The sequence below is a fragment of the Podarcis erhardii genome, assembly GCF_964252035.2.
Source record: "Podarcis erhardii genome assembly, chromosome: 1".
NCBI lineage: Eukaryota > Metazoa > Chordata > Lepidosauria > Squamata > Lacertidae > Podarcis > Podarcis erhardii.
This window is the reverse complement of record NC_138497.1, coordinates 16,610,092-16,623,412: the sequence shown is the minus strand read 5'-3', so window position 1 is coordinate 16,623,412 and position 13,321 is coordinate 16,610,092. Positions and strand designations below refer to the sequence as shown.

The 13,321-nt window shown below is 47.6% G+C and overlaps 1 long non-coding RNA gene across 1 annotated transcript in view; it reads left to right on the top strand.

Annotated features, from left to right (window-relative positions):
- The window catches only part of LOC309345559, a 351,011-nt gene that overhangs the window by 199,236 nt on the left and 138,454 nt on the right, over positions 1–13,321 (top strand). The window lies entirely within an intron of this gene.

Here is a 13,321-nt window from a genome sequence, read left to right as displayed (position 1 = left end):
GTGGAAAAGGAAAGATGGAGGTAATATAGGCAATAATAATAATGCTTGATAGATATAGATATAGATTAGATATAGATATAGATATCTACTATATATTTAGGAAAGTTGTTTACATTTGCACACCTCTTAAAGGTACCATAACCAAATTTTGCATGATGGTTTCTGAGTTCAAGGAGCAGGTTTTTGCCTAACTTTGAATACAATTTGACACCTCTAAGAAGACTGAGGGCACAAGGAGAAGGGGACGACAGAGGACGAGATGGTTGGACAGTGTTCTCGAAGCTACCAGCATGAGTTTGACCAAACTGCGGAAGGCAGTGGAAGACAGGAGTGCCTGGCGTGCTCTGGTCCATGGGGTCACGAAGAGTCGGACACGACTAAACGACTAAACAACAACAAGAAGCACAGCAGCCAAGCACTCTTCTGTTAGAATCATAAGAGTTGGAAGAGACCCTAAGAATCATCTAGTCCACAGACTTTCCAAACTTTTCATCTTGGTGACACACTTTTTAGACATGCATCATTTCATGACACAGTAATTCAATTTTACTAGCAAACCTGAGGTTAAACTAACCCCTTTCCAGCCCCGGGAGGATCGCAGGGAGCAACTCGTGTGATACACACACACACTGCAGCCGGCACACTGACATGTCACAACACACAGTTTGGAAAGCTCTGATCCAGTCCAACCCCCTGCAATGCAGGAATATGCAACAGGGATTGAACCTGCAACCTTGCCATTATCTGCACCATGCTCTAACCAACTGAACTATCCAGGTGTCTGTGCCTACTACCTACTACAACAGCCTTTACCAAATATGTCATGGGCTTTGAAGACACTCAAACTCAGGACGCAAGGGAGAAAAGTGCTAAGAAGAAGGCACGCTTGGCAAATCCACACCGTGATCAATGGAAACCTATGTCCCCACTGTGGAAGGACGTGTGGATCCAGAATTGGCCTCCACAGCCACTTACAGACTCATTGTTAAAACCGTGTTTATGGAAGACAATCTTACTCAGCTACGAGTGATAGAAGAAGAAGAAGAAGAAGAAGAAGAAGAAGAAGAAGAAGAAGACGACAAGTGGAGAATATATGGTCTCATCACCCCTGGAACTGGGCCATGCTGGCGGGGGCTGGTGGGAGCTGGAATTTGACATCTGCTGAGCCACCACTGGTTCACCACCACTGACCCAAAACAAAGAAGCATTGTGCCTCTGAAGATGGCTCATAGATAGTGGCCATGATAAGAGTTATCTCCTCCATGAATTTATCAGATCCTTTTCCAAAGCTATCTAACCCTGTGACCTAGAGAATCCCAAGTGTTTACCAGCATTGTCCAGCTTTTCTTATTGCTTCTGACTTTTGATGGAACCAAAGTGCAATGTTTTGTTACTGGGGAAATAAATGTGCTCTCCCTCCCAGCTGAAACTTCAGCAGCAAAGGCTTTTACGTGGTCACCCAAGGGATAACTGGCAAATTAGGGTCTGGAGTTGGACCTTAGGTCTGTGTTTTAGGCACTGCCAGCTCAACTGCAATGTAATTAATAGTGTTTATTAATGATTCTGAGTCGTGACTAATATAATGAAATATGTTTGCCCACCATGGATATAAACACTATCAAGGTTACCATCTCTGTATTCAAAGAGCAGGTGAAGCTTTCTGTGTGTATAAAAAACTGCCCTGTGTGACCTGAAAATATAAAATCAGGCTCCTCACTGAGAGCAGCTTCGTTTGTGCCATTTCCCCTTGCACAGAAATAACCCCTTCTAATCTGCAAAGTGACCCTGAACCACCATCATCCTGAAATTCTTTGTCTATGTATACAGGAGTTGCCAGTTCAGAGTAACAATCCCGAGTCAACATCATCAGGTAGCCTTATCTCCCAAGGTGATTGGTGCAGATTAGGCATTGCTTCTGCAAACAGAAGGAGAGGGAGCAAAGCCGTTTCTGGACTGCACCACTTCAGACTTACAGCTGGGAGAATTAGAGCAGCTGAGAGGTTTCTCCAGTGGGTCAGTCTGGGCTCCCTGCGCATTCATCAGGGGGGAAGCTAAGCTAAAGAATTTGTCCTACCATCTCTAGTTACCTATGTGCAAATATTTATTTGGAGCAGAATTTGGACATAAGATTGCATTCATTGTAGCGTTCAGGTGAACATTCCAGGGGGACAAAAGTTTTCATCTTCCCCTCCCCACCATGCACCCCCTGAATCTGTTCTGGGGGCTTCTCCCAACCTGAAGAACAGATCTAGGGACCGTGCAGAAGTTCAGCTACTGCAATTAATTAGTTGAATATTGCCCTTAATTAGCTAGCTGTTACATTCATGTTCCATCTTTCCTCCAAGTAGCATAAGGTTGTGGAATAGAGCCAGTGAAATAAGAGCCAGTGCGGTGTAGTGGTTAGAGCGTTGGACTAGGACCTGGGAGACCATGGTTCGAGTCCCCACTGAGCCATGAAGCTCGCTAGCAAAGCTTGGGCCAGTCACAGCCTAACCTACCTCACAGGGTTGTTATGGGGCTAAAATGAGGAGGGGCAGAACCATGCATGCCACCTTGAGCTGCTTGTTGGACTCCAACTCCCATCAGTCCCAACCAACATAGTCAGTGCTTAGGGAGGATGGGAGTTGGGAGACCAGCAGAATGTGGAGCCACAGGTGCCCCAAGCAGCAGTTCTCCATTCTTAGGCAATGCTTTTGCTTCATAATCACCTATCTGATCTTTTAAGCAGGAAATGCCAAGGGTTGCTCTAGAGACCTTCTGGACTTCACGGCTCCCTGGAAAAGGTTTGGACCAAATCCAGGAATTGGCTTGTGTCATAAATGATTTCTGGAGCTAAACAGATTAAGGCACACTAGTTGGGAAGTGCCTCACTTGCCTAAATGAATCAGCTTCTCCTGCCACTATGTCCCCCACTGTCTTGTCAGCAACCTGAACTGATCGCTTGCAGAGAGCTTTCTATGTTCCCATTGCTCTATCATTTTTTATTTTACTTTTTTATACCTGCCCACGTTCTGCAGAAAATGAAGCCAAGGATCACAGACTCTGCACACCTGAGGAAAGGCCTTCATAGTAGAGACATCCAGGAGGCCATTGGCCGCAGAAGTGGCTAAGGAACCTATTTGCTTCCTGAAATATCCACTCAAAGGGGATTTTGGTATGCCCAATTTGTTGATCAAATAGGACAGTCAATGAATAGGGTGAGGGGAATTACAGATCCTACTGACTCCTTCTGCTCTTAACCTCCACAGTTTGACCTGGCTCCTTACACAGAGTACATGTTGTCTGTGTTGTGAACTGCCCTGTGGTCTTTGGATGAAGGGCGGTATACAAGCTTTAATAATAATAATAATAATAATACTTCAACTGTCAGACAGCATGTTCCTCAAAACTAGTTGCTGGAAACCACAGGAGGCGAGAGGGCTCTTGTGCTCAGGTCTGCTTGCAGACTTCCCACGGGCATCTGATTGGCCACTGTGAATGTATCTGAAGGAGCGTCTCCACCCCCATCGTTCTGCCCGGACGCTGAGGTCCAGCACCGAGGGCCTTCTGGCAGTTCCCTCACTGCGAGAAGCAAAGCTACAGGGAACCAGGCAGAGGGCCTTCTCGGTAGTGGCACCCGCCCTGTGGAACGCCTTCCCACCAGATGTCAAAGAGAACAACAGCTACCAGACTTTTAGAAGACATCTAAAGGCAGCCCTGTTTAGAGAAGCTTTTAATGTTTGATGTATTAGGGTATTTTAATATTTTGTTGGAAGCCGCCCAGAGTGGCTGGGGAAGCCCAGCCAAATGGGCGAGGTATAAATATTATATAATATATTATATAAAATATATTATATATAATATATTATATATATTATATTATATATAATATATATTATATTATATTATATTATATTATATTATATTTTATATTATATTATATTATATTATATTATATTATATTATATTATATTATATTATATTATATTATATATTATATATTATATATTATATATTATATATTATATATTATATATTATATATTATATATTATATATTATATATTATATATTTATATATTACAGGTTGCTGGACTATATGGGCCCTTGGCCTGATCCAGAAGGTATCTCACATGTTCTTATGAATGCTGCACAACCTCTGGTCCTTATGAGTTGTGCAGCTGAGCCACGACAGAGGGCCACCGACAAAGACTCTCCAAAGATCTCAGTCACCCAGTAGGGATATACAGGATCTGACCGTCCTTAAGATGTCCTGGACCCCTGTTGTTAAGGGCCTTTATATTGATGCAAGAACCTTGAACCTGTCTCAGTAGCAGATGGGCAGCCAGTGCAAGCTCTCAAGCGCTGGAATTTCGTGCCAGAGGTAGTAGTGTGCCCATCTACAGTCCAGCACCAGCGGGAGCTTCCAGACCAGCCAGAAGGGTAGCGCCCCATAGGGCTCTTGATCACACATCCTCACAAATTACAATGGAAGTAGTAATGTTGTTGCACTTTCTTGCAGGGCGATAGAGCACAGGCTTCCATTGGAACGATGGACCACTGGCCTGATCCAGCGGGTTCTTCTCATTAAGAGAATGGCAAAACGAATTGCTGGCGGGAAGTTAAGGTTCAATTTAGGCCACCCATAGGAATGCGATTGTTCCTTGCAACCGTAAGAGTTGGTAACGTAACTTTAGGCTTTATCTTCGACATCAGGATTCATTGCTCCTGGGCAGATCCAGTTCCCAGTTCTGTACTGATTTAGCAGGCGCACACAGACGTAACTGCGAACAATGACTCATTTGATCTAAGAGTCTGTGGCTACAAATGACACAATGGAACAATGGTTGACATGTGCGGTGAGAACCTGCAGAATTATCGGGGGCGCATTGTTAAACATGGTACTTGAAATTAGATCGGAAGAACCTGTAAACTTAACAAGCACACTGTTTGTACTCAAGAGAGGACTCTTGTACTCTCAAGAGGTAAGTGGCTAAAGAAGGCAAAGACATCTTGAAGTTTCGTATCAGTTTGCAAAGATTCTTCTCAGGTATTACTTTGGACCGCATGGCAGGACATACCCACAGAAATAACTGTGCAGCTCAACCACTGAACTGAAGGGCCACCTTCCCTTGTGCGCAACCTCATGGGGGCCACATTCCAGTGGTGGGTGGGGCCACAGGCAAAATCAAATGGAGCAATGGATGTAACTCAAGCTGTACCAGGCAGTGTTAGAAACTCAGATATATAAGCTAATTGCCAAACGGTTACGGTCACCACAACGGAATGTCTAGGCGCCTTATTTCCAATGAGATTTTATTATTATTATTATTATTATTATTATTATATACCACTTTATATTTTACAGAAAAATCTCAAGCGGTTTGCAACACATTAAAACATCCAACAAAACAATCCAGAATAAAACAAATTCAAGCCCGAAGGAAAATATTTCAGATACTTCTCTAAGTGACATTTTGCTTTCCCCGTATTTATTTACCTCCCTAATATATACCTGCCTGTGGCGTTTGCCCTCCTAGGTGGGTCATAAGGAAAGGGTTAAATGAGTGTGAAGTGGTTGGCCAGTGGGAACCCAAGGGGAGGAGTTAAGAGTTAGAGTTGGAGTTGTTGGGAAGTCAGTTGGGAGTTGGAGAAGGAAGCGGGAGGATAAGTCTGTGGGTTGGTCGAGTTGTGTTGTGAGAGAGTGAGAGAAACTAGGAGTCAGATAGACAGTTGGGATAATCAGTTAGCAGTTATTAGGAAGGTATAGGCCAGTAAAGAAACTAAGATTAAGAAACTGACAAGAAAAATTAGCTGAAACCATAAACTTGTTAATGCTTATAAAATAAACTTGCTTATTTGATTTAATGTTAATAACTGTCTGGACTCTGTGTGTACCCGAGAGAAACGGGTTGGTGGCAGCGGGGAAGCAATCACAGTGGTGGCACAGGGATCAATAGACCGTCAAACGTCCGGGGACCCTGTGTGATCACCACACTGCCCCATAGCAGAAGGACTCTAGGAAGCCGGTGTGGTGTAGTGGTTTGCGTGTCAGACTAGGACCTGGGAGATCAAGGTTCAAATTCCCACTCAGTGATGAAGCTCACTGGGTGACCTTGGACCAGTCATAGCCTCTTAATGTACCTCACAGGGTTGTTGGGGGGAGGGTGAACCATGTACTCCTTAAAGAAAAAAAATAAGCTCTCCTGTTTACCTGCCCAAGAAAGCTGGAGGAGCCAGCCAGATGGAGATCCCGAGCATCCAGAGATCTCTATGTGACTGAAACTAGACCCATGCCAGTAGGAAAATGCACCTGGTACCTGGCTAATTTCAAACACTGGTACCAGGATGTAACTGTAATAGATGTCTCCGGACAATGATTGTTTTCCGGTTTGTACACTTAAAATGGATTAAAACACTCTGTTGCTCTGCTGCAACAAATCCACTTTTTTAAAAAAAACAAATCATAAAACTGGCCAAACGTTTTGTGGTTTGTAAAACAAAGATGCACTAAAGAAGTGTGGGATGAACAGACAATTAACAGGAAAATGTGTAAAAAAGGATGAACGCTCATTGCCATAAACAAATCAGAGAAAACACTCAATAAAGTCTAACCACCATGTCAAGTTTTGGGCAGGGACATCATCTGAATAAGCAAATCATCTGGGGGGGAAACGCCTAGGCTTTTTGCACAGTAACACACAACCCTTTCCATCAAAGCATGGAAGAGGCATTATTGCAATTCACTGACATATTCCAGCCAGGCAAAAGCAGCCAAGGAAGGTGGGGTAAGGAATGTGACCTGGGGAAAGTTGAGGATCAGATAAGGTGGCCTGGAAGGCAGCATCCAGCAATGGCTCTACCCACAATTGGTTGAAAAAACACAATCGGGAGACAGGGGGAGATGTGATTAGAATGGTGAGGTGTGGAAGGGTGCCAAGGTACTTGCTTCGAATGCTCCACACATATGGGATTAGTTAGCTGGCAGAATTCTGATTCACTCAGATTTCTTTGGGGCGCCCACATTTACGTCCATGCAGGAGGTTTAACTGAAGCTGGTCTCATAAAAAGGTATCACAGCACTCCTGAAAAGTATTCTTCTCTTTCTCCAATTGCAAGACTCCGTTTCAGCAAAAGACGGCTAATTTATTCTCTACGGGGCATTACAGGATGAACGAGGGCTTATGTAATATTATCGGTGTGTGAGACTATATGTAATATAAATTGTTCAGCATGCCTTTATTTCAAATTTCTATGATTTTATGAAGTGCCAAGAGCAAAAACAGATGTTCCCCTACTCCACTTGGATATCAAAAACCCTAAACTGGTATGCTAACATGTCCCACAAGGCCTGTGGACTGTCTGGTAAATCTGGGGATAGATTAAGAGGCCCAAAAATGCTTGGCTCCAGAGTTTTCATGCCAAGATTGTCAAAATGGTTGAAATAAATATGAATCAAATCTGGACTCCAATGGGGCAGTCAAGCATTACTCAGAGGTGGGGGGGGTGCTAAGTGCTTAAATATAAGTCTAAGATGGAAACGTTCATCTGAAATGTCAGTAACTGGTACAGTGTGTTTGTATGGGAGCTTTGCCAGCAAAACCCAAAAGGAAGTTAAAAAGGTAAAGGGACCCCTGACCATCAGGTCCAGTTGTGACTGACTCTGGGGTTGTGGCACTCATCTCTCTCTATTGGCCGAGCCAGCATACAGCTTCTGGGTCATGTGGCCATCAGGACTAAGCTGCTTCTGGCAAACCAGAGCAGTGCACAGAAACACTGTTTACCTTCCTGCTGGAAGTATTTATCTACTTGCACTTCATGCTTTCAAACTGCTAGGTTGGCAAGAGCAGGGACCAAGCAATGCTAAATCCCACTGAAATCAATTGGGTTGAAAAATATGTTTGTGCCTTAACGACAACTGAATTTCCTACAGAAGTTGAACTGTTATAGGAATGTCCTGTTTTCCCTGCTGCTAAAATTATTATTATTATTGATAATAATAATTTTATTTGTACCCCAATCATCCGACTGGGGATGCTACTCTGGGCAGCTTCCAACATCTATAAAAACATAATAAAACATTAAACTGCAAACTGCGATATTCTGCATGTCAACTTTCTCCGCATAGATAGGCTATTGGAACTGCTATTCTGATAGTGCACAAACAACAAAATATCGTTTAGGAAATTATTAGCAGGTAATGACAAAGCTGTTTCAGAACATTTCCTTGTCTTTATTATGTAAGGCAGAAGAAGCAAGACCAAGACTCCAAGCAATTACCTGACAAAGTGTGTATTACACACGAAAGCTCATACCTTGAAAGCTTATATTTAGTTAATCTTAAAGGTGCCACTGGAATTATTTAAAAAGATTTTTTCATCTTTCATCTTGTTATTTATTATAACTTCAGAAGCTGTTCGCTGAGCTAAACCTCGAACAGGAACACAGGACGAAACAGAAGAAGCTACTACATTATACCAAGTCAGACTATTGCATCATCTAGCTCACCACTCATCTTCAACTGGTGGATGTGAGTGGTGCTGTGGTCAAAACCACTGAGCATCTTGGGCTTCCCAATTAGAATGCCAGCGGTTGCTCTGTCCCAGCTTCTGCCAACCTAGCAGTTTGAAAGCACACCAGTGCAAGTAGATAAATAGGTACCGCTGCGGCAGGAAGGTAAACGGCGTTTCCATGTGCTCTGGTTTTCGTCACGGTGTTCTGTGTCGCCAGAAGCGGTTTAGTCATGCTGGCCACATGGCCTGGAAAACTGTCTGTGGACAAACACCAGCTCCCTTGGCGTGAAAGTGAGATGAGCGCCACCACCCCATAGTCGCCTTTGACTGGACTTAACTGTCCAGGGGTCCTTTACCTTTTTTACCTTTATGGTTAGCGGGTTGCAACAGGAGCACTGCCACCATGCAAAGAGTAAGAAATGGGTCCCCAAGTGCATGTTTGGGTTAAAATATGGGACTGGGTGTGACAATGTTGAAGAGCTGGACTGGCTTGCAGGGTTTCTGACAAGGGACTGAACCTCAGACCTTCTGCATCCAAAGCATGTGCTCTTCCTGAGTTTTCTTCCTACCTTATTGTGGAATAAGGTGCCATTCTGCACACCCACTGGCAGCACATGTCATTGACCTGCATATGTCAATTCATAAGTCCCCCAGAGTACAACAGAACTTCCTGCCAGGCAAGTGAGTATCACGTTGCAGTCTAATTGCTTTCCAGGTGCTTTCCTAGAAGCCATGGGCAAATCATGTAAGTGCATTGCACCATCTGCCAGCCTAATATATAGTTGTGTGGCTTTAGATTTCAGCAATTCACTTACCTGAACCTTAAAGAATCTCAGGCATCTGCCTCTCCCAATTATCCCTGATACACAAGGAAGATACACAACCACCCTCTGCAGCTGTTTTATAATGTGTAGCATTGGGAACATACCATATTTTTCCGTGTATAACAAAACCCCTATTTTTCGGGACTCAAAAATTATGAAAATGGGAGATGACCCCTGTGTATAAGATGACCCCTGTTTTTTAACATTAGAGTAAAAAGAAAACCCTAGTCTTATACACAGAAAAGTACAGTACAGTGGACGCTCAGGTTGCGAACGTGATCCGTGCGGGAGGCACGTTCACAATGTGCAGCGTTCACAACCCGCAGGTTGCGATTCGGCGCTTCTGCGCATGCGCAAAGCATGATTTAGCGCTTCTGCGCATGCTCAAGTGCTGAAACCCGGAAGTAACCCGTCCCGGTACTTCTGGGTTTCAGCGCGTCCGTAACCCAAAAATGTGCGACCTGAAGTGTCTGTAACCGAGGTATTACTATAGTCTGATTTAGGATAAGGCAACGTATTTGCCCATCTAGACTAGATTTTTCTACCCGGGCGGACAGTGGTTCTCCAGGCAAAGGTCTTTTTTGCACTGATGCCACCTCCTCCTTTTAACTGAAGATGTCAGAGGCTGGACCTGGGAACTTCTGCATGCGAGCATGTGCTCTACCACTAAGCTATCATCCCTCCACAGTTATTCATGCTCCAGATCAAACTTCCATTCCCCTTTGCAAATAATGGTCACATCTACAATATACAGAAGGTGTGGGGAATCTTTGGGCCCAAAATAGCTGGAGTAAAACTCACATCAGCCACAGAAAGCACAGCCGATAGCCAGGAGGGAAGTGACGGGAGTTGGGGCTCAGCAACATCAGGAGAGCCGAAGATTGTCCATACCTGCCAGACAGCTTTCTGCAACCTGGTGCCCTCCAAATGTTTTGGAGGGCAACTCCAACAAGTCCCACCCAGCATGGCTGCGGAAGGCTACATCTCAGTTTCTGGCCAAGAGTATGCAAGCTCCCAGGCCACTGAGTCATAGACCATATTTGCATTATACATTCAAAGCACCATAATACCACTTTGAACAGTCGTGGCTTCCCTCCAAGAATTCTGGGAGCAGCAGTTTCTTAGGGGTACTGAGAGTTGTTAGTTCCCCTCAAAGAGCTACAAATTCTCAAGAATGGTTTAATGAACCCTCTGCAATTTGGAGAACCCCCGTCTGAAACCCTGGGGAGAGCTGATGCCAACTAGGCAATACTGAACTAACAATAACTCTGTCCATCTGACTGGGTTGCCCCAGCCACTCTGGGCAGCTTCCAGCATATCCAAAAACATAATAAAACATTAAAAGCTTCCCTATACAGGACTGCTCTCAGTCTAAAGGTTACTTTAGAAAGTAGTCACTTATCTCCTTGATAGCAGATGGGAGGGTATTCTACAGAGTGGGCACCACTACCGAGAAGGCCCTCTGCCTGGCTCCCTGTAACTAGATGGACCAATGGTCTGAGGTAGTACAAGCCTATGAAGGGGCGTCTAACCCATAGAGGCTAGTGGCGCAGGGCGCCAAGTTCTGGAGGGTGCCAGGGAAGAGGCGGAGGCTGGATGCGGCGCCTCCCAGCATCAGCTCGCCAGCCTCGCCTGCCTCCGCCATGTTGCGCTGAAGCAGCGCCATGCCCAGAGCCTCCACCTGCCATGGCCACCACGGCACAAAGCAGCCAGCTGAGCTAGGAGCCGCCGCATCCAGACTCTGCCTCTTCCCCTCCAAAGGGGCTGCCCTCCAGCACTGGCAGAGGAATGGGGGGGAGGTACCAGGGTGCCATCACGGCTGCCCCCCCCGCCTGCGCTGGGCACCCCACCCCCGCAGGCGGTGCGCCACACCCCCAGGACACGCGCCACACCCCTGCAGGCAGCACACCCTGCCCCAGGGATGTGCACCAGCCCCACCCTGCCTGCTCTCCGCCCCCCCGTGCCGGAGCATGAAGCTCCGCCAATGCCCTCCAGCTGCTGCCCACCTCCTCCAGCCCCACAAAGCTGGGCACATCGCCGGCAACGCCGTCCTCCTTAAAAAAGGTCGGCAACTCTGGGAAAGGGGGGGCACTGGAGGGATCTTCACAGCACAGTGCCAGATATGCTTAAGACGGCCCTGAGCCCATGTCCTATGTGCCTGTGACCAGGCAGCAGATGATGGGAAAGGTGTCTGCTTTGAGAACAGGAGTTGCCAGTTGAAGTATTGCAGGTACTGGACCAGTGGCCTTGTGACTATGCGGAAGGTGGCTCTGTGTATTTGTGCAACATGCCCATTGTGGGTGGCACTGAGGTCTAATCCACTGAGCCTCTTGGACTTGCCGATCAGAAGGTCGGCGGTTTGAATCCGCGTGACGGGGATGAGCTCCTGTGGCTCTGTCCCAGCTCCTGCCAACCTAGCAGTTCGAAAGCACACCAGGGCAAGTAGATAAATGGGTACAGCTGCGGCAGGAAGGTAAACAGCATTTCCATCCGCTCTGACACTCATCACGGTCCTCCGTCTGTCAGTAGCAGTTTAGTCAATCTGGCCACATGACCCGGAAAGCTGTCTGTGGACAGTGGCGGAGCTTCATGCTCCGGCACCGGGGGGGGCGGAGAACATGTGGGGGTGGGGCTGGCAGGTGTCCGGGGGCGTGGCACGCTGCCCACAGGGGCATGGCGCGCGTCCTGGGGGTGTGGTACACCGCCTGCAGGGCCTGATGCCCAGCGCAGGCAGGGGGGACAGCCGTGATGGCACCCCACCAGGACCATGCTGCCGGGGGCGGTGCGTTCCCCCCCACACACACACTCCTCTTCCTCTGCCAGTGTCTGTGGACAAATGCCAGCTCCCTCGACCCGAGAAGCAAGATGAGTGCCGCACCCCATAGCCAAATTCGACTGGACTGAACCACCCAGGGGTTCTTTACCTTTTACCCTAACAGATCAACCTGGAGCTAGCCTGAGTTCACTGAACTTTTATATAGTTTTGGGCACAGTGAGCAAATGTCCTAGGCTTCTTGGGTTAAGGGAAAGCTGCCAACCAGGAATACGATTATTTAGACCTGGAGGAAGTGAGGGGGGCCGTAAATACCCACACGCAGCAGCAGCAGCAGCAGGAGGCAGCCTCGTATCTAGTAGCTTCGCCTCCAGCCTTCAGCCAACAGCTACCCCTAGTGGTTGCTCCCCCAAAAAGCCACCCTGCGGTTTTAACTCATGAATTTCGCTCCGGTCAACAGGTTTAATGCTGGAGCGGCACCGAGAGGTCACTAACCAAGCATTAACCCCTTTCCTGTCGGGATCAGGGCGCCACCTTGAAGGCTGAGAGTAAGCGGCGCCTGAAGGTGGAGAGAGCACGGGAGAGATCGCTTGCAATAAAAAATTAAAAATGAAGAGAAAAATCGGGAACGACACGGTAAACCCCCCCACCACCCGCTTTTCTTAAGTAATTGATCTTTTTAGCGTTCTTCGGACTTGCAATGTTTTCCGGCAAAATAGGGGAGCGAGAGGCAGTTTGCGGCGCTCGAAGGAGCGGGGAACGGGGCTGCGGAAAGTTTGCCGGTTGCCGCTGAGCGGCGTCGCTTTGGGTCCCGCGCCGAACCGAAAGCGGTCGGCGGGGGGGGGGCGGTTAAAAGGATGGAGAAAACTCTCGGCGTCGGAACTTGGCTTCCCCGCCTCGCGTGGACGGCACGCCGAGGAGACACAGAGGGAGGCGACAGAGGGGGGCAAACTTGGCCGAGTTGGCTCGCTTCCAGGCGGGGAGCCGCTTCCCGTAACCCAGCCAGCGCCTCTCTTGCGTCCGCTGCCCTCGCGCTCTGCCTGGGGCTGATCCGCCTCCCCGGACGCGAGGCGGGGGTCCCTCTCGGGCGCCTTCCTCCCGGCGCGCCCGGCCTGCCCTCTTCCCCGAGAAGCCCCCGAGCGTCCCTTCCGGCAGGGCGTCGGGCGGCGGCTGCTCCCTGCGCGCTGGCACGTCCCGCCGGCTTCCTGGCCCGGTCGGCTCCGGCTCTTCCTC